Below are 20,823 nucleotides of genomic sequence, written 5' to 3'. Positions count from 1 at the left end.
CGCGCAAGGGTCGCTACAGCCTTGACTAGCACTCATAAATTAATTGTCATAAGACACAGTGATAGACTAGGGCCGACAATAAGTCTACTCACATTCAGCAGCCAATGTTACGTCAGGTATGGCCGCTCCCTAAAAGATTAATGTACGTTCTTGGCTCAGATCGTGCGGCCGCGGTAGGTCGCCGCCTCCATAATAAGTCCATCTGAATCTCAGTCTTTTATTTTGTTCGCTGCGGCCCTTTTTGTTAGCCTTTTGTTTACTTATGCACAGTGAGACGTAACTGTCTCTAGATATAAACGCTATAATAAACTGCTTTTTACTGCATTGTATTAATTAATAACCGAGCACTGTTTTTATTGCATTGTTTTTTTTCTGTTAGTTTGCAATGAAGCTTTTTGAACTAAGAATCTGTGATGCCCAGATCTTTCAAAAAACTCGAAGTACGTCAGCTCATGCTCCAACCGATTGTGTAAGTTAAATAGTTCAAATAGACTAGTTGGAGGGGAATGGGCATATTGGTCATATTAAAAAAAAATGAAAAATAATACAATTTTTTTTTGTGTCCCCAGTCGCTAAATACTCAGCTTCGAAAGATATAAAAACTGTCTGTCCGTCAAAGAGTTGCCACAAACTGTACAGCACTGAAATGTCTAGAAATGTGCTTGTAAACGTTATAATTTGTTGTCAAATTTTACGCGTCTAATAAAAATTGAATAAATGGCGGCTTTGTTTGAAACGATTGTCAAACATTGATTGCCAAAAAATGTGATCGTTCCATTGCCCTTTAATTTTTTTTATTTAATATTTGTATACTACCTTTTGATTAAAAGCAGTGATAAGACCAGTGGATATGACCTCTGCTTCCGATTTGAATCCGGTCCGGAGCATGCACCTCCAACTTTTCAGTTGTGTGTTTTAAGAAATTAAATATCAGTTGTCTCGAACTGTGAATGAAAAACATCATGAGATAACCTGCATACCAGAGAGTTTTCTTAATTCTTTGCGTGTGAAGTCGGCCAATCCGCATTGGGCCAGCGTGGTAGACTAAGGCCTAACCCCTCTCATTCTGAGAGTAGACTTGAGATGAGCAGTAAACCAAATATGGGTTGATAACGACGACCTATATTGATTATTATTATTTTTAGGCAGGTAGGCACTCAAACGATCTTCATGATGGCTCACGAGCGTAATAAAGTAATAAGAATGTCACATTAATACTCATAACAATAACAAACCGGCGTTTATTTACACTCATTACTTTGAGACAAGGCGTCATTAGCACGCGTGATGCCATTTCATTATCTTTTTAACCGACCAGCTAAGAGACGATTCTGATATTTATAATCATTGATTTAACAAAGTCATTACAAAAAAAAAACTGTGATTTGAGATGGGGATACCCCGGTTTGTACCCTGACCGATTAAACAAGTTTTGTAAATTGTAACAAATATTAACTTTTTATAAGTTATAATATTTTAAGAGAAAGAAAATCGACGTGTCACATGACAGGCATGCAGGCTTATTCACTATCTTTGACGTATGCTTGGCCAATTCGTTCGTAACACTTCCGATGGTCCGCGACGGCCAAGAAAGGGGTAGCGACGCCCCGCTCGGACGACTTCATACACGCGCAGTCCTTCCTTCTGCCCGGGCAATGTCATCCGGTGCTTACTGGTGGATATCGCACAATATGTAAATGGCATTTATAACACATTTGCTCGTAAAGTATCGCTTATTTCATCAATTTCAATATCGTAATACGCACATGTGAATTTTATGAATAAAATTAACTTTTTGGCTGTAATTTTCAACTTACAGCACTTGTATCATAATGTACTATTTGTCAATTGATCTGATGTTTATTTTATAGGTTGATAATAAAGACCAAAATAATGAATAGGCCAGCATATGAGACATGTCTAAACATAGATATGGTTCACACAGAAGCTACAAAGCTTTATAAACACAAATACAACAGTTTCTATTGTTGCCCAGTAGAAAATGTAAATATTTATATTTTTTCAGTACACGTAAACTCGGAATTGTAGCGCAAAGTGCAGATATAACTGTTCTGTGGCGGGCCAAGTGTGTCGCGGTTAGTGGCTAAACAAAAACAACTAAGAACGGGCCGGCCATTTTAACTTACAACTGGGATTTACAGAGTAAAACCACGTTTACACTGCCGAATGAGTTGCAGCTGGGTTAGCCAGCGATAAAACAATTAGTTTTAGGATGTGAAACTGTCATGATGATTAAGTTAATTATAAATTTTTGGCGCAATTGGTAGTGTTGTAGTTCTCGACAGAGCGGTTTAGGGTTCAAATCTCAACTTAGGTCAGAATAGAGAGAGAGACGTATATGTTAGCATTCCATGGATTCACCGTGCGGGTGCCGGGTCCATCCGTGGTAGAGAGAAAAACTCCGAGCAGAGTCCTGAACTTGTGACTACAGGATGTAGGGTTAAGGAATTCCTTGACGATCGATCAACACTCCCCGTTCTCTGCTCGTGTTGTTCTCCCTGCCTAGCCAAATTTGGTAAGATCCTATTAGAGCAGCTTTGAATAGTCGTTCTAATATAGAACTAGCTGCACTTCTAGAGAGGCCAAGGTCTTTAAGCAAGTTATAGAGAGATTTTGCTGGTAATCCTCTCGCACCTACTTCTACGGCGTACAGACTAACTACATAGCCATTTTTAGTTAGTTCATATATATACATATATATACTCGAGAATGTATTCGTTTTTTAATTTTGTATTTGAAACGGCTACGATACTGTTGTGTTCCGTACGCCCCATACGTAAAATTGGATCAGGGCTGATCTAGTGGTAGGCATCGGCCGTGGCTAGTTGCACCCTACCGCCAAACGATTTAGCGTTCCGGTACGCTGCGTAACCGTCACAGGTATAGGTATAATAAACTTGTACCTCCTCCAAGCCCGCTTACATCTTATCTTAGACTGCATCGTCATTTAACATCAGGTGAGATCTCAGTCAAGGGCTAAACCAAGTAAAAAATATTGCATTGATGCTACATTAATTTGTAATATTTCCATGTACAGTTCGTTTCATGTAGGATGGTGCGGGTGACAGTTAGTTTCACTCTTGAAAGTTTGCCGCGATTCACGATAATAATACGTATTATGAACGTCATACAGGCGCTTGTCACCGCACCCATGCTGTCTGAAAAAACTTTAGGTAACGGTAATTTTTAAAACAGTACCTAATGGATTTTTGACCTTATTTATATTAGATGGAAATTCGAAGGGCATTCAGAGCCACATAAAGACCTAAAATCTCTTTTCAAGTCAAAAGACGAAGATTTTTTTTTGCAAGTAATAACTAAATGTTGCAGTTGAGTAAGTAATGCTGCCTTCTGAATCGATGACAGAGCAAGAAACATAGCCTTTCCTTCCCTTGAATTACATTTTGATTTAGCGGCTACAATATAATGCAAATACAACTCAAAATTCGGCCAAAATACTCAAGAAACTCTTTACCCCTTGAAGCAAGACGTCCCGGAAGAGCGTATAGACGGTTGGCGTCCCCAGTTGACACACAAATTTTACGATACAATTCCGTGGCGCTCCCGCAAAAAGCTTACGGGATTCATGTTTTAAATTTTAAAACTGAATTTGGCAGCGCGCGTCCGTAGCGTGAATCCCACACTTGTGTATTGGATTAAGAGTCTGGAATAGCCAGACCATCCTCAATCTATATAAGCTAAAGCTAAAAGTTAATAGCTCATGCTCCAATCACAGCTAAGTACTGTAATTATGTGGAATTTGGATCGTAGTGGCTTTGGAAGAAAGCAGGAGTCTCGATTGAGGTGCAAAACAAAATTTTGTTATGATGTATACTAATATTATGAAGAGGAAGGATTAGAAGGATAGGCTCCGAAACTACTGAACCGATTTGTAAAATTATTTTACTGTTTGGAAGCTACACTGTCCCCGAGTGCTATAGGCTATAGTTTATCGCCTTATTCTTAAGAGAACAGAAACTACGCGGGTAAAATAATACATATTTTCGATACAAACACTTAGCTTAATGGCAGCTATTCGCTAGACACCCTTAAAGTTTGATATTAAAAATGTCACAAAACTAAATGACTGGCGACTGGGGTGATGGTTCCTCATATTCATCATCATCATTATCAGCCCATGGGCATCCACTGCTGGTCATACTCCTCTTGTAAAGACTTCCAAACAATACGGTCTAAAGCAAAATTGAGTCGCTGTAACCATCTTACGTAAATGGTTTTACAAAATGTACCTAAATAAGTCTTAAAAACAAATTTACCAATAAAGATAATGAAAAACCATTTAAAAATATAACGCACCAACTCGTAAGCTACAATAATATATTATGTACAAAGTATCCAAACATTTCCTAATATAATATAATACGTTTAGGTATGTTCTAAATTCAAAAAAATCGATATGAAACAAATTAATTTAATTACAAGAAAATCCGGAACCCGCGTTCCATAGTGTTCTAAATTCAAAATATTCGGTGCAGGCTGCAGAATGGTAACACATCTTTGCCAAGCTGCTAGAACAAATTGAAAAAAGAAAAACATCCATTCCATTATTTCAAATTATTATTAATTACAATAATCAAAACCGGATTGAATTTCTATGCGCTTTCCGGTGCGGTCACCATTTATCATACTATACCGACGGAAATGTGAAAAAATGTAATTGGACGGTTAGTCTCGACCCTTGAACCTTGACTCTCTCAACTCACCGAATTAGGGATGATGACAGTTTTTTGAATTGTATTTAAATTAAGAGTATGCTAATCGTAAAGCAATTTTGTAAAAGTAACAGGGTATCTGCGATCACTACTTTCAGAGCTACAGGGATTTAAAGGGTCATATTTGCGGCACTGCCACGGATCCCTGAAAAACGTCCCATACAAAATGGCACGAACTAATGACGTCGTAGGTAATGTAATGATCGTTAGATTTGTATGTGCGTTCAAACAAAATTACTAATATCTTTGTTATTTGTGCGTTTATGTTTATAGTTCAGATATTAAAAAATGTCACATTTAATGTAAGGAAGCTAAAACTGTATGAATTTTCATCTAATTACGATAAAAGATTTTCGATAGATTTTGAAATTTTATAATCTCATTTATTTTGCAAATATCCAGACAATCTTTGCTTTTTATGTATAAATTAGTTAACATTTATTTACCTTACCTTATTTACCCGAATGTATGATGAAAATCAATATATTCAAACCTAGTCATCATCCCCGTTGCCTATTGTACCAACTTACGAGCATGAAAAACTCTATTTTTATATTATGAGGAAGATCTAGCTACTGCAGGTTCTCATCCTATTTGGCAACATTTGAATGCACGCTAAGCTTAATGCTATCGCACTCATAAATGCCAAAACATACGCATATATTTCTAAAAAGCAGAAGTTGTCCTTATTTACAGTTGAAAGTGACAACTTTATACAAGCGAAGTACGAGTATAATAATATTTTATATAAATAACTAGCGGACGCCCGCGACTTCGTCCGCGTAAATTTTCAACTAACCCTACCCAACTCTACCCCTACCTCTTCCTGAATTTTCTTTGCTATAAACCTCATGGAACCCGAGACCTATCCAACGAATGCAAAACCGTGGAAATCGGTTCGTGCGTTCTGGAGTTATAGCGTCAGGAAGGAAAACCCGACTTATTTTTATATATTAGATTATTACTATATTAATGATTCTGAATTTCTTCGCTGGCGTTACCGAAGTTATATTTGCCATTGCATCTTTATTTGGCCTCCTTGTTCTGACACTGACCGCTGTTTAAGACTTCAAACTTTTTGCCGCGTCTAAAATAAACGCTCGACTGAAAACCATAAAATCCCGGACATAAATGTGCTTGAAAGTGGAAAACTCGAAGTTATTTTAATAAATTAACCTAACTAAACCCTAATTATATGTATAATATAATACTAATTAAAATGTATTAATGCTTACTAAACCTAATATAAAATTTTCGAAATCGGTATATATATATCGCCGAAAAAACGGCCTCTGTGGCGCTATCTATGGTATGCGCGGTGGATATACAAGACGGAGGTCCTGGGTTCGATCACCGGCTGGGCCGATTGGGGTTTTCTTAATTGTTCCAGGTCTGGCTGGTGGGAGGCTTCGGCCGTGGCTAGTTACCACCCTACCGACAAAGACATACCGCCAAGCGATTTAGCGTTCCGGTACGATGTCGTGTAGAAACCGAAAGGAGTGTGGATTTCATACTACTCATCCCATCAGGTGAAATTGTAGTCAAAAGCTAACTTTTAGAGACTTAAAAAAAACATACAGCAGAACGTAGAACCTCCTCCTTTTTGAAAGTCGCTTAAAAAGAAGTATGTATTGCGAAAAATCTCTAAATCAAAACACCAAGAGCTTTCCATCACAGAAACAAAATCAGTGGGAAAAAAAAGCGTTAAGAACGGGTTGCAGGACATTTAAAAGTTACCAGTTGTTACGCCCGTAACTTTTTAAAGCATTTCGCTATTTGCTACAGACGGGGACAGTTGCAATTTGTCGCAGAGTCGCTTGCTTGGACTTATCTGACTCGTTTGTCAGGTTTTTTCCCGCTTAGTTGCATCTTTTATCACAAAATTAATGGGACCATCGAGTTTTATTATCCATTCCATAGTTTTTATTGCGCTTACCTATTTGTAAAAGATGAATTAAATAGCGCATAATAACAGCAAATGTATTTTTTATTAGGGTTCCGTAGTCAATAAGGATCCCTGTGTTATAAATTACAACTTTTAAATACTAAATACCTAGCTTCAGAGCTAAATCGCGGGTTTGTCTACCCGCGATTTAGCTCTGAAGCTAGGTAGCTAAACGCAAACAAAGTCGTGTTTAATATCAAAAATATTTTTTTTTTCCCTGGCTGCGTCTAAAGAGGGAATGTTTTTTTTAGTCGTTTATCCCATAGTAAGGGTGTCGTTGGCTAAGTCCTTAAAGATATACAAGTAGGTATACGAATATTTTTCGATCGATTTGGGAAGTAATTAAGGTTTACAGTGCTAACTTCTGTAAGAGGCAAATATCCCTGTATCCCTCCTTCTGTCTAAATGGCTGTTTTTATTTATACATACGTGATAAAATTCACAGAGTAGTATATATATAAAAATATCAAAAATACGCATACTCCTTTTTGTTGAAGTCGGTTAAAAATGAAACTGAAAAAAAAACTATCATAGCTTAAATTTAAATAGTTGTGACATACAACTGCGGAACCCTGTACTGTTTTAAGCTCAACACACACTTAGCCGGCTTTTTACAGATAAATTAGATCGCTTTGAAGCAATAATTCAATTTTCTATGCAAGGAAATACCTACTCTTTGTTCCTATTGCCTTAGGGATCGATATTGGTTGAGCTATAAGAATCACTTTGACTGTCGGCTATTCAATATTGCGTTTGTAATACCTTTTTAATAACAATGTATTAAGATACTAGCGGACCCAGTCAAGCTTCGCTTTGACTTATGTGCACTTCTTCCCTTTCCCTATCCTATCCTACCCGACCCCTACCCTACCTCTACACTACCCCTACCTTACCCCTATCTTTATCTTACCCTTTCCACTACCCCTACGATACCCTACCCCGACCCACCCCTACCCTATCCTAATATACCCTTTCATAGCCCGACCCAGAACTGAACTTAATACCTCGTGATTGAAAGCTCTAACTATGGGCCTCATAAGAAGGCTCAGAGTTACACAGCGAGCGATGGAACGAGCTATGTTAGGAGTATCTCTGCGTGATCGAATCAGAAATGAGGAGGTCAGAAGAAGAACCAAAGTCACCGACATAGCTCAACGAGTTGCGAAGCTGAAGTGGCAATGGGCGGGCCACATAGTTCGAAGAGCCCCCGCACTAGTAAGCGCAGTGTTGGTCGACCCCCCACCAGGTGGGCTGACGACATCAAGCGAGTCGCAGATGCAGGATGCGGGTGGCTCAGTATCGTAATGTTTGGAAGTCCCTACAAAAGGCTTATGTCCTGCAGTGGGCGTTCATCGTCTGATATGATGATGATGATGATGATTTAACCGACAAGCTAACCACTGAACCTATGAGGCACTTAATGAAATTGATTCGAACTCATCTATCACAATCAAATGAATAGTTCTCTATTCTGTTGTGTGCAACAAATAAATCACTCGATACATTTCCTATCCACAGTTTCAATATCACTAAAACATTTTTAGGTTAAGCTGTCAGGGTTTTTAAATTGATAAATTCATATATATGAGTCCGGAAAGTGTAGGAGGACAAACGTCGATTACTCATAACGTGGCGACCAAACCAAAGTATGGAACTTCAATAATTTTAGCATTTTGCAAAACTTAACTAAAATTCGTGACAACTGAAATTCACTTTAAGTAAAAGTTTAAGCCGAACTAATAACGAATTTAAGTTCGATTCGATTTAAAAAGTTCTCGAAGTTTCAATGACTCATCATTATCATACTTTTTGACGGCCTCCGTGGCCCAGTGGAGTGCGCGGTGGATTTACAAAATGGAGGTCCTGGGTTTTCTTAATTTGGTCCAGGTCTGGCTGGTGGGAGGCTTCGGCCGTGGCTAGTTACCACCCTACCGACAAAGACGTACCGCCAAGCGATATAGCATTCCGGTACGATGTCGTGTACAAACCGAAAGGAGTGTGGATTTCATCCTACTCCTAACAAGTTAGCCCGCTTCCATCTTAGATTGCATCATCACTTAACATCACGTCATAATGTAGTCATAAGTATGGGCGGATAATTATGAAATTATAATCTAAAAGCAAAAATACTTACAATAGTGCATCTTATACATCAGTCGTTTCGCTTCCAAAGGAAATAATCCTGAATTGGAATTAAAGTTGAAAGGAAAATATTTTAGCCTTACAGGGCCTCATACTATATGCTTTTATGGAATGAGGAGTTAGCCCTTGATTGCGGTCTGAACTAATTAAGTTATGATGCTCACGATAGAAGCGGGCTTACTTAGAAGAGGATCAAGTTTTATTCTTACCATTCCTCTGTCTCTACGTGGCTACACCTACCACCAGACTAGACCTGGGCAAAATTTTAAAATATATTTGTACTGCCTCTATCTGGGAATCGAACCCACGACCTCTCTGTTGAGAACAGTAGGTACTACCAACTGCTGCAAACTACTTCTGTGTAGTAAGTTTTTTTTTTTTTTAAAAAAAATATTTGCCATATTTTTTATAATATGACCAATATTCCCATTCACCTCCAACTAGTCGGGAAAGACTGTGCTAGGAGTGGGTACGACAATAGACCAACGGGGCGGGGATCAAACCACCACCCTTCGGTAATGAGTCCGACCGCTCTTACCGTTGAGCTATTGAGGCTTCAGACCTTTCAGTTCAGACCTAGCTAAGGGCCCTTTATTTCGTGGGCTCGTGGCATTTTGCCGGCCCCACCTCTCTATAGTTACGCCACTACTTCGGATACTAATAAAATCCGGGATCCGGTTCTCGGTAGCACAAAAAACGACAAGGCCTAGCCGCAGAGCTGAACAGGATTATATCGTAACTTTGTCCATTAGGCTCTTTATATGCCGACTAGCACCAATAGTTTGTAATGTATCTTTAGGGAAACAATAGCTGAGATGTATTAGAAAACGATTATAGGGAGAATATTAGTTAGACTATCTAGACTAGAGCATTAGACTAAAACAAAAACAGTCTCCGACAAAGTTAGACCTAAGTAGGGAAAAACACAAAATGTTAGCCTCCATTCGCACAAGAGTTTTTTTAACCTTCCGCCTCACTACAGTTGACATCAGCTCGCGGTTGCGGTTTGGTCTCCCCAGAACTTGAGCATTTGAGAAATAATTCCATGAGCAATAAAATATTTTATACAAAAAAAATTAACCGACTTCTAAATCACAAAAATAGAGCGGGCAATTTCGTTATTTTCATTTTAACACAAAATTACTGAACCGATTTTCATGAAAATTAAATGGGACCAATCTGGAAGTTTCTCTTTCAAACCAAAAAACTTTTCAAAATTGGTTAAGAAATGACGAAGTTATGAAGTAACAAACACTAAAAATAAAATCGGTAGTCTGTACGCTGTAAAGTCGGTTTACTAACGATAGTTGAACGTGACAACGTCATAAGAAATAAATAAATAAACTACTGTTCGTTTTTTAAAATACTGGTTAATAAACTTCGTATACTAGAATATACCTATTTTATTTTTTGTAAAAAAAGTTGGCAACCCTAAAGCGAGGTAACGACGCATGACGTCATCTTTTTTCGAGTTTGCAGCCGGCTTCATCGAATTAAGAACTTCCTTCTTTTTTTTAAGTCGGTTAAAAATTAGAAAGCATGCAAAAAGACCGAAAATAATTGGAACTAGGAGTATTTTGGAATACTTAAAACAATATGTATTTCATAAAAATAACATAATTTACTTAGGTCTGCGTAAATATTGAAAAGTAGATTCCAATTACTACAATTTGATAGTTCGACAAATCGCTTGAGTTTGTGATACGTACACCAAACTCATTTAAACTTCGCAAACCGCATATCAAGTAAGTAAGCGGTAGGAGGAATTTTCTCGAGCTCTTAAGAGTTAAGGCTAAATTATTTTCCTTTCAACTTTAATTCCAATTCAGGATTATTTCCTTTGGAAGCGAAACGACTGATGTATAAGATGCACTATTGTAAGTATTTATGCATTGAGATTATTAAAATGCCTTGATAATAATTTCATAATTATCCACCCATTTAACTGCTTACCATGCGATCAAGCCTGCCTCTTTATTCTCTCTCTATTCAGGGAACCAACAAACCCACGGGACCAAAAGTTTAACGTGCACTCCAAAGGCACAGGGGTAATACCACAAACTTCCCAACTCCGGGCTGAGATTTTTTACAAGAAAGAAAAGCTCAGACTTCATAGCCCAACCCAGGACCTTGTAATCCGATGCCACATAGACTAACCTTGGACCAACGAAAAAGTTACCTTATCAGCCGATGGACGTCCACTGCTGGACATAGGCCTCTTGTATGGACTTCCAAAAACAACGTACTCAAGCCGCCAGCATCCAATGGTTCCCTGCAACCCGCTTGATGTCCTCAGTCCACCTAGTAGGGGGTCAACACTGCGCTTCCCGGTTCTTTAGACATCGACCTTTTATGAATAAAGCCAAAAATAAACGAAGAAGTTAAGAGGTACTTTTATTAGACCAGACGATATTATGAGGATGTGAGTATGCAAAAATCAAGGGCCGTATTCTGTTTACAGTTTTGGACTCAGAAAAGCATGCAGATCACGATTCTGAGGTTTGTTAATCCATTCTTTTGTTATACCCTACCCCCGTTGGTCTCGATGGACTGAACAAATGATTTGTATCAGTTTGTTTGTTGTATTAAGAATATCCAATTTGTTATCACGACATTATCGCACTAACAGCCAATCTATTAAAAAACCACAAGTCAGTTAAAAACAAGTATTTTTAAAAAGTGCATCACTCCTAAACTACGGGATGAATTCAACTATACGCAAACAAAGAAGGTCTTATTGATACTTCTTGTTTCGAAAATAAAAATGGAGAACTCAATTTCATTTAAAAATCTTGAAAACTGTTTTTAACTCTCGATATGAATTTATATTACTCATTATTATTGACCGTACACAATGCACAGAATAACCGCAATCGCCACACTATTCTAAACTCTCAAGAGACTCTGAAAAGCATTTTGCGCCGCGCGCGATACGAAAACAGCGCTAAGATAATTTTAAATACGTATCAAGTAATTTACATTTATGGTTGGAAATACAACATATATTTTATAGGCGCAAATTCGCAAAAGTTCATTGTGAGTAGGGAATAATTTATTTATTTTTCTATTCTCCCGAAACACAAAGTAACGCCTGCCTTTGGAGGAATTATGTTTCATGAGCTTTGGAGAGTTGTAATGTGAAAGGGCTTTTATAAAATAACACCATCATACAAATCTGAAAAATCTGAATGTATTCGAAAAAGTAGTCAAGTTAATATAAATATTGTTAGTTCTAGATGAACGAACGGCTTATAAAATGGGCTTTCCTTTTCATATTCCAAACTTCGGAAAGCCCTTCGTAAACGCTCTAAAATATTCTCGTATCCTAAATCAGATTTCATTGGATGTGAAAAGAACAAAATCGTCCGCAGAGGTTTACCATATTACAAATGTAACCCAGACGATCAAATAAAATCACGAAAATATCTGAAACAAACCTTGTAGGGTCGCCATGCGTTTGGTTTCTAAATAAAAATGTAATAAGTAACTTTTTTTTTGTTCGCAGCACAAAATACCAGACTTAATCAACATCTATTTACTCGTAATAATTACTTAATCGGTGTAATATTTATTTATTTGTCTACCTTTTAAGTTAACACATTTGAATTATTAGGTAATGAAAATAATTAAAATTAGTAGCAATAGAATATAGAGCTAGATGTTACGTACATAGATGATAGATTTCATTAGTAGTTGTAGTAGTAGTAGTAGTAGGATTAATGCTAGAATTTAACCAGTTTCAAGGCAGCAAGGTCATACTGAGTATTACGGAGTATTGGATGTGAGTGGATCTAAAATCACGCAAGCCTTTTCAGATTAACAAGCCAAGAGAAGTATCTGAAGGATAGGCAGGAATTTAAATTATAGGAATACATTGCGGCATTTTTGTTTCGTGCTAATAATATATTTACTCACAATAAAATATAATCACGTGGTTCAGATTTTTCTACCGACACATACTGGCTTGCAATAACACATATTTTAAAACAAAAAAGTCTGTTTGCGTTATAACAAAAATACTGAACTGGATTTTCATATGATTTTCACTAATAGATTAAAAATTTACTGATAATGCGAAAAGTTTAGGTGTATAATTTGTCAAGTTTTTTTGTAAATTAGTTCAAATATTGTTGAAAGTGTTGTAATTATTTTAGGAAGTTAGAATCACAGATCTCTACATGGGCGAAGTCGCGGACGTATGCTAGTATTATAATATTTAAATACGCGTCTAGAAACTTATTCCTTATGTCCTCAGGAATAAACATTTAAGTGGCCACCCTAAACCTTGACGCCACCTTATCAAATATTCACCTGACTCGGCAAAATGACGTGACGGAAATCGGACGAGGCTGCCAACCCTTTTTTATATCAGTTAGTATACGTCCAGAAAACCCGATTTATAAATTTGCTTTACTTGGACTTTGGTTTATGGCAGGCGTCCACAGATCCGCATCGTACGTATCGGACGCATCGCATCAAACGGTTTTATAATTTTACAGTAGATAAAATTCGTCGATGCGATGCGGATCAGTGGACGCACGTATGACATTCCAAATAAATACCAAAATCCGTTTGATGCGATGCGACCGATACTTACGACGCGGATCTGTGGACGCATGCCATTAGTAGACATAGATATGTAGACTAGTGAAGTTATAAGATTTACTATACCACTGTATAATACTATCAAAATTTAAGCTTATTCCTTCATTTTAATATTGCATTGACGAAACGGCTCAGGATCGTGATGTTTGGAAGTCCTTACAAAAGGCCTATGTCCTGCAGTGGACAACCATCGGCTAATGTTTTATTATTCCACTGTTTGCGTGGACAATTAAGATATGAAATAGTTTAGAATTTAAGAATGTGGCATTATTTAAAAATAAAGATCTTTCCTTTTTTCTATATGATGATGATGATGACGAAATAAGTTGGTTGCTCATTTGAAGTTTTATTTACACAACTAGCTGACGCTGCGCGGTTTCACCCGCGTGGTTCTCGTTTCCGTAGGAATATGGGGATAATATATAGCCTTCCTCGATAAATGGGCTATCTAACTGAAAGAATATTTCAAATCGGACCAGCAGTTCCTGAGATTAGCGCGTTCAATCAAAAAAAACAAACAAGCTCTTCAGCTTTATAATATTAGTATAGATTTAGTTGAAGACTATTTTGTATTTTGTACCGTACAGGAAATGCAGAGTTGCCCAATAAATGTAAAAAAAACAGGGCTTCGTTTCATTTCATAGTAGTGGTAATTGATAGCAAGTAAAGTACTAAAGACATACCTTTACGGATTAGTGTTACAATACGACCTGACTAACTTCAGTTAATTAATTCACCAATTTTCGTTGGCCGTCTCCTCATTTCCGTTAGAATTTCATCGGCTTTCATTCAAATCGAAGGAAGTTAAACAAGAAATGACCTCAATTTAGCTCTCAAATATCTCGCCGCACGATCTCGAATTATCGGAGCTTCAACACCCGGAGTCTACGACCCTTTGTTGTCATAACACCATTAATCTGAAATCTCCTCAAATGTCTGAGCCTTTGACTGAAATGCCGAGATATACTCACTGAATACACAATATAGCCTGGATACACAGTCCAGCCGTACCTTTGGGAATATCGAGGATTTCATAGAAATACAGATAATATAAACACAGATACTATTATCCTACTGATATTATAATGAGGCCATGATGGCCCAATGGATATGACCTTTGTCTCTGATTCCGGAGGGTATGGATTCGAATCTGTTCCGGGGCATGCACCTCCAAATTCAGTTGTGTGCATTTTAAGAAATTAAATATCACGTGCCTCAAACGGTGAATTTTCTAATTCTCTGTGTGTGTGAAGTCTGCCAATCCGCATTGGGCCAGCGTGGTGGACTATTGGCTTAACCCCTCTCATTCTGAGAGGAGACTCTCAAGCTCAGCAGTGAGCCGAATATGGGTTGGTAATAATCATTATAAAGAGGTAAAGTTTGTTAGGTTTCAGGGGTATTCTCTGGATCTACTAATTCCATTTTTATTATTCTTTTTTTTTATTCATTACACATTTGACTACGATCTTACTTGATGGTAAATGATGATGCAATCTAAGATTTTCACCACATCCCTTTCGGTTTCTACACGATATCGTACCGGAACGCTAAATGGTAACTGGCCAAGGCCGAAGCCTCCCACTAGCCAAACCTTGACCAATTAATAAAACTTCAATCAATCCAGCCGGGCATCGAACCCAGGACCTTCGTCTTGCAAATCCACCACCCATATCACTGCGCCACGGAGGCTGTCAAAATCAATAGAAAACCACTTTATTTCTGAGTGTAGGCTAGACTAGGTTTAAGGAACTAAGTGGGTGAAACCGCGGGCGTCAACTAGTGACTGTATATTTTATTTAACGTTGGAATAAAACAAATTATTTTAATACTCGCTTTGTTGTATTGTATTTCAGAAATTACCCAATAATAATTTCGAATATTCTCGAAATAATGCTCTTCCAGGAATATCGACATAATGAGGGATCAACTTCCAGGCTAAGGTTTTTCAGGTGAAGTTACGTAGGCTGTACTTATATAGAGTTTTATTTTGTTCTCAATAGTATCTGCCTAAGTCGAACCATAGGTAGAATCACTACATACATACAAGGACATTCTGAAAATGCTTAGTTCGAATAGTGAAAAATGTAATATTAAGTTTTTTTTTATTATTCTTTACAAGTAAGCCCTTGACTACCTGATGGTAAATGATGATGCAATCTACGATGGAAGCAGGCAACTTGTTAGGAGGATGAAAATCCACACCCCTTTCGGTTTCTACATGACATACCGGAACGCTAAATCAGACCTGGACCAATTAAGAAAACCTTAATCGGTCCAGGCTGGGATCGAACCCAGGACCTCCGTCTTGTATATCCATTAAATTCGTTTATTCCAAGTGGATTTAATTTTTTACAAGCATTTTCAGAACGTCCTTGTATGTATGTAGTGACTAGCTGAAACCGTGCGGTTTCACCCGCGTGGTTTCCGTTCCCGTAGGAATAGGGGGATAATATATAGCCTATAGCCTTCCTCGATAAATGGGCTATCTAACACTGAAATAATATTTCTAATCGGACCAGTAGTTCCTGAGATTAGCGCGTTCAAACAAACAAACTCTTCAGCTTTATAATATTAGTATAGATTCTACCTACGGTTACAGTGGGGGTAACCAATTTTTAAACGTGATTTTAGTACTTTTGTATAATTAAACGTTTACCTTGTTAGCAATGAAATGCTAACAAACCTAAACATTTAAAACAGTTATAAAATACAAGTTTAATATCTTATTAAACTTGTTTCCTTCGCAAATCGCCTCTGACAATGTATTACAGTATTAATTCGATCCGAGCGAAACTAATCCCTCTGCGAGATGAAAGAACTGCCTTGTGCGTTATTCTTTGCATGAGCGAGTAAATTGCTTATTTTGATCCACAGTCTCAGAAGGAAAGCCTTGGAGTTGAGACCGTTTTACGGTAATTTAATCTTATCTGATGAATATCATTGAAGGAAGGAAAGAAAGAAAAACAAAACAATTAAAAACAAAAGAAAGAACTTAAATAATTCTAATATAAACAATGAATAATATAACTAATAGATTGATTTATTATGCGTGAAATTCAATTAAATCCAAGCAACAACATAATACAGGTTTAAAAAAACCATCTTGCTGTAATTATTATGCTAAAACATTAATGCAATAAATGCAACTAATGGAAGATGCAAAAAATGCATTTTTAAGTAGCTTGACCTAATGGACTCAAAATTTAATCAAAAAAATTGTAGTACATGAAATTTGAATAAATTTCATGATTTTTATATAATTACTAGCGGACGCCCGCGACTTCGTCCGCGTAAATTTCGATGTCAACTTTTCTACTACCCCTACCCTACCCTACCCCCACCCTACCACTACCCCAACCCTACCCTACCCAACCCCTACATCTACCCTACCCCCACCCTACCCCTACCCTACCCCAAACCTACCCCTACCTTACCTACACCCTACCCCCATCCTACCCCTGCCCTCCCCGTACCCTATCCCTTTCCTACCCCTATCCCACCCGTACCCCTATCTCACGCCTATCCTACCCTTACCCTACCGCTTCCCTATCCTACCCGTACCTCTACCCTACCACTACCCTACCTCTACCCCTACCCTACCACTACCCTAAACCCGGCCATAAACCTACCCTACCCCTACACTTCCCCTACGCTTCCCTACCCGTACCCTACCCTACCCTGTAACTTTTCTATCTTACTCCTACCCTTAGCAAAATCGGTCCAGTTCTTCGAGAGTGGTGGTATGATCAAGAGACATAGAGACTTCTATGCTAATAATATAAAGGGTAAAGTTCGTGTGGTTGTAGGAGGTAATCTCTGGATCTACTGGACCGATTTGGAAAATTGTTTTACCAATAGAAAGCTACGTTATTTGCGAGTGTCATGGGCTATGTTTGATCCCCATATTCACACGGCAACGGGAACTACGTAAATGAAAGCGCCGGGCGTCATATAGCGGAATTTCTGCGTCTTTTAGAAATTTTGTAATATCTCCGAAACTATTTAAGTAATTAACATACTGTAAAGGGCAAATCTTATCTCCATAATATCCTTGTGATTATTAAATAATTTATTTTAATAAGGATTAAAGTTTAGTTGTATAAATAATGACGTAAACCTAAGTATATAAAATTAATAATTTTTAAAACACAAAAGGTACTATATCTGCTAATATATAGAAGATAGATATATGGCGTTGCGGACTTTTTTGTAGAACTTTTAAAGATACATAAAGCCTCCATACATTAATTTCAATTTTTCACAATGGTTAGGGCAGCGCATGCGAATAAGTCTGTTTAAAAGGTTTTTAATCTGACCCGTATGACATAAACTGGGATAACTCGGCTAATATATATGATACCAATATAAAATATAGCCTATAGCACTCCCCGATAATGTAGCATTCTACTGGTGAAAGAATTTTTGAAATCGGACCAGTAGTTCCGAAGATTACCCCATTTAAAAAATGTGACAAACTTACAAACTTACAAACTTTACCTCTTTATAATATTAGTATAGATAGTATAGATATAGACTAGCGGACTCGCTCAAGCTTCGCTTTGACTTATTAATTTATTTATTTGCACTTCTTCCCTATCCCTACCTTACACTACCATACTCCTACCCTACCCCTACCCTACCGCTACCCTACCCCTACCCTATCCCTATACCATACCCCTACCCTACCACTACCCTATCCTAGGATTTAGGGGTTTGAAAAATAGATGTTGGCCGATTCTCAGACCTACTGAATATGCACAAAAAAATTCATCAAAATCGGTCGAGCCGTTTCGGAGGAGTTCAAGTTCGAACACCGCGACACGAGAATTTTATATATTAGAAATAATTTTAAGAAGTTCGAGTTATTGTAGCTTACACACACTGGGTTTTCGGCCCTATATTGTAAGAAAGTAAACAAAGAAGTTTTTATTCCATTTTACGAGTATGTTGTTAAATAAGGTGTCTAATCCAATAGACTAAAACTGTGTGCCTAGTGGGAGTTTTCAATATATTCATACTGTTACTATCGCGTTAACGTAAACGCGAATTTATATGGAATTGAAATAGTTATGCAGTAGTGCCACTAGGTCGCGCTGTTTCAATTCCTTAGAAATTCGCGTTTACGTTAACGCGATACTAGCAGTATCAAACTGCCACTAGGCCCTCTGAACAATAACATCGGATCAGAAACTCAATCAAGCATTGTAAACAATCTTAGAGAATATCCCGACTCAGTGCATAAGCGAAATTGATGCAATTTTGGTGTAGACGCCAGACAAAGGGGGCTGAGTGGAGTACGGTGGTTGCAGATAAAACCAATACAATAGGTACCAGGAACTCCTCAAGTGAAGGGAGCTTAAGGCTTTATCTCGACGTTTGTCACGCACAACCACAAAAGATGGTTGCAAAGCCTGTTTATCCTTTTTACACGCTTAGTTATTACTAGCTGACGCCGCGCGGTTTCACTCGCGTGGTTCCCGTTCCCGTAAGAATACGGGGATAATATATAGCCTATAGCCTTCCTCGATAAATAGGCTATCTAACACTGAAAGAATTTTTCAAATCGGACCAGTAGTTTCTGACATTAGCGCGTTCAATCAATCAAGCAAACAAACTCTTCAGCTTTATAATATTAGTATAGATTTACAAGTTAGCCCTTGACTACAATCTCACGATCTCAATCACTACAATCTCTTAAGAAATTAAATACCACGTGTCTCAAACGGTGAAGGAAAAACATCGTGAGTTAACCTGCATAACTGGTGTGAAGACTCCGCATTGGACCAGCGTGGTGGACTATTAGCCTAACCTTTCTCATTCTGAAAGGAGACTTGTGCTCTACAGTGAGCCGAATATGGGTTGTTAATGATAATGATGATGAAGACACCTTTCAGCAGTAGAACCGTTTATATACTGCAGAAATAGTATTATTACTGCAGAATTAGAGTACTATTATATCTAAGTAAGTAAAGAATTTTCTTTTAAATTATTCGCACCATTTGAAGGCGATTTTTTATTTTAAACCGTTTGGAAACAGTTCTTTTCTCTGGATGAAAAATAACTTTTTTTCTTCTCTTCTCCCCAGCTGACGACGTGTAGACACTTTTAATGAAATAGATAAGGCGTGAATGTGTAACAAACTTACTTACAATTGTAATTTTAGTTATATTTTGACCTCTATACTAATACAATCACTAATTAAATACTATAATCACTTCTATTCTCAGAATAATTATACTTTAGTGACATGAGAATGTCCGTGATAACCCAGTGGACATGACCTCGGCCTCTGATTCCGGAGGGTGTGCGTTCGTACCCGGCCCGGGGCATGCACCTACAACTTTTCAGGTGTGAGCATTTTAAGAAATTAAATATCACGTGTCTCAAACGGTGAAGGAAAACATCGTGAGGAAACCTGCATACCAGTTAATTTTCTTCATTCTCTGCGTGTGTGAAGTCTGCCAATCCGTATTGGGCCAGCGAGGTGGCCTATTGGCCTAACCCCTCTTGAGAAGAGACTCGAGCTCAGCAGTGAGCCGAATATGGGTTGATAATGATGACTTAAAATTTATCATTTTAAGATAAGAAGTTGAACAGTATTGATTTCTCTCCAAACTATCAACAGAATGGATTTCCAAGAATACGGAATCTCGTTCAACGCCGACTCGGCCATTGTTTGAGTCTCTCACAATTGCTTTTTCAATTTTACAGTCAGCCTCACAAACTATTCCTTAGTTAGGCTTCGATTTGTCACTCGCTTTTGTTTGCACGACGAACCAATGGAACCATAATGACAGTTTCTGTGAGAATTAGGCCCCAGTATTCTCTAAAGAAATTTTTAACAATTGCAAAACGTTTTTACCGACTTCCTCTAAAAAACTTTCTTCTTAATTATTCAGTGTCGTTTATCCTTTTGGTTTTATAAATGTGCACCGATTTTTCCGTCGTTTCTGAGAGTATTTGCGCAATTTTCAAACGAAAATTTACTGAAGCTGTTTTTAAGCCGTAACTAAAGTATTTCTCCCTTGTGAACAATTGGTATAGGTAGTATGTATGTGTAGGTACATAGTTATATAATTATATATGTATAACTATGTATGTTTGATTCTGCAATGATCACTATCAGTATTAATGATAAAATGTTAGATTAAACACAAGTTTATAGAAAAATCTTATAATAGTATTTTTTTTTCGTGTTGAGTAAGTGCCGATGGCTCCATGTGGGACCACTACGGCTACACCGGGGGGGTCTGAGCGAGCGCAGAAGCATCCCTGATGAGATCCGAAGGCTGAAATAAAGATAGAGGACGGAACGACTCTCTAAGGGCGTCCGTCTCCTATGAGACTCGGACCTCGGCTTAGAGGGCCATTCGGAAG

At 37.8% G+C, this 20,823-nt stretch overlaps 1 protein-coding gene across 6 annotated transcripts in view; it reads right to left on the bottom strand.

Annotated features, from left to right (window-relative positions):
• LOC112054240 (furin-like protease 1) overlaps window positions 1–20,823 on the bottom strand; it is a 271,513-nt gene that overhangs the window by 227,044 nt on the left and 23,646 nt on the right. The gene's annotated exons all lie outside the window — the stretch shown is intronic.

Source organism: Bicyclus anynana, chromosome 17, assembly GCF_947172395.1.
Source record: "Bicyclus anynana chromosome 17, ilBicAnyn1.1, whole genome shotgun sequence".
NCBI classification, from domain to species: Eukaryota; Metazoa; Arthropoda; class Insecta; order Lepidoptera; family Nymphalidae; genus Bicyclus; species Bicyclus anynana.
The sequence above is the reverse complement of the archived record's forward strand: the minus strand, read 5'-3'. Positions and strand labels throughout refer to the sequence as shown.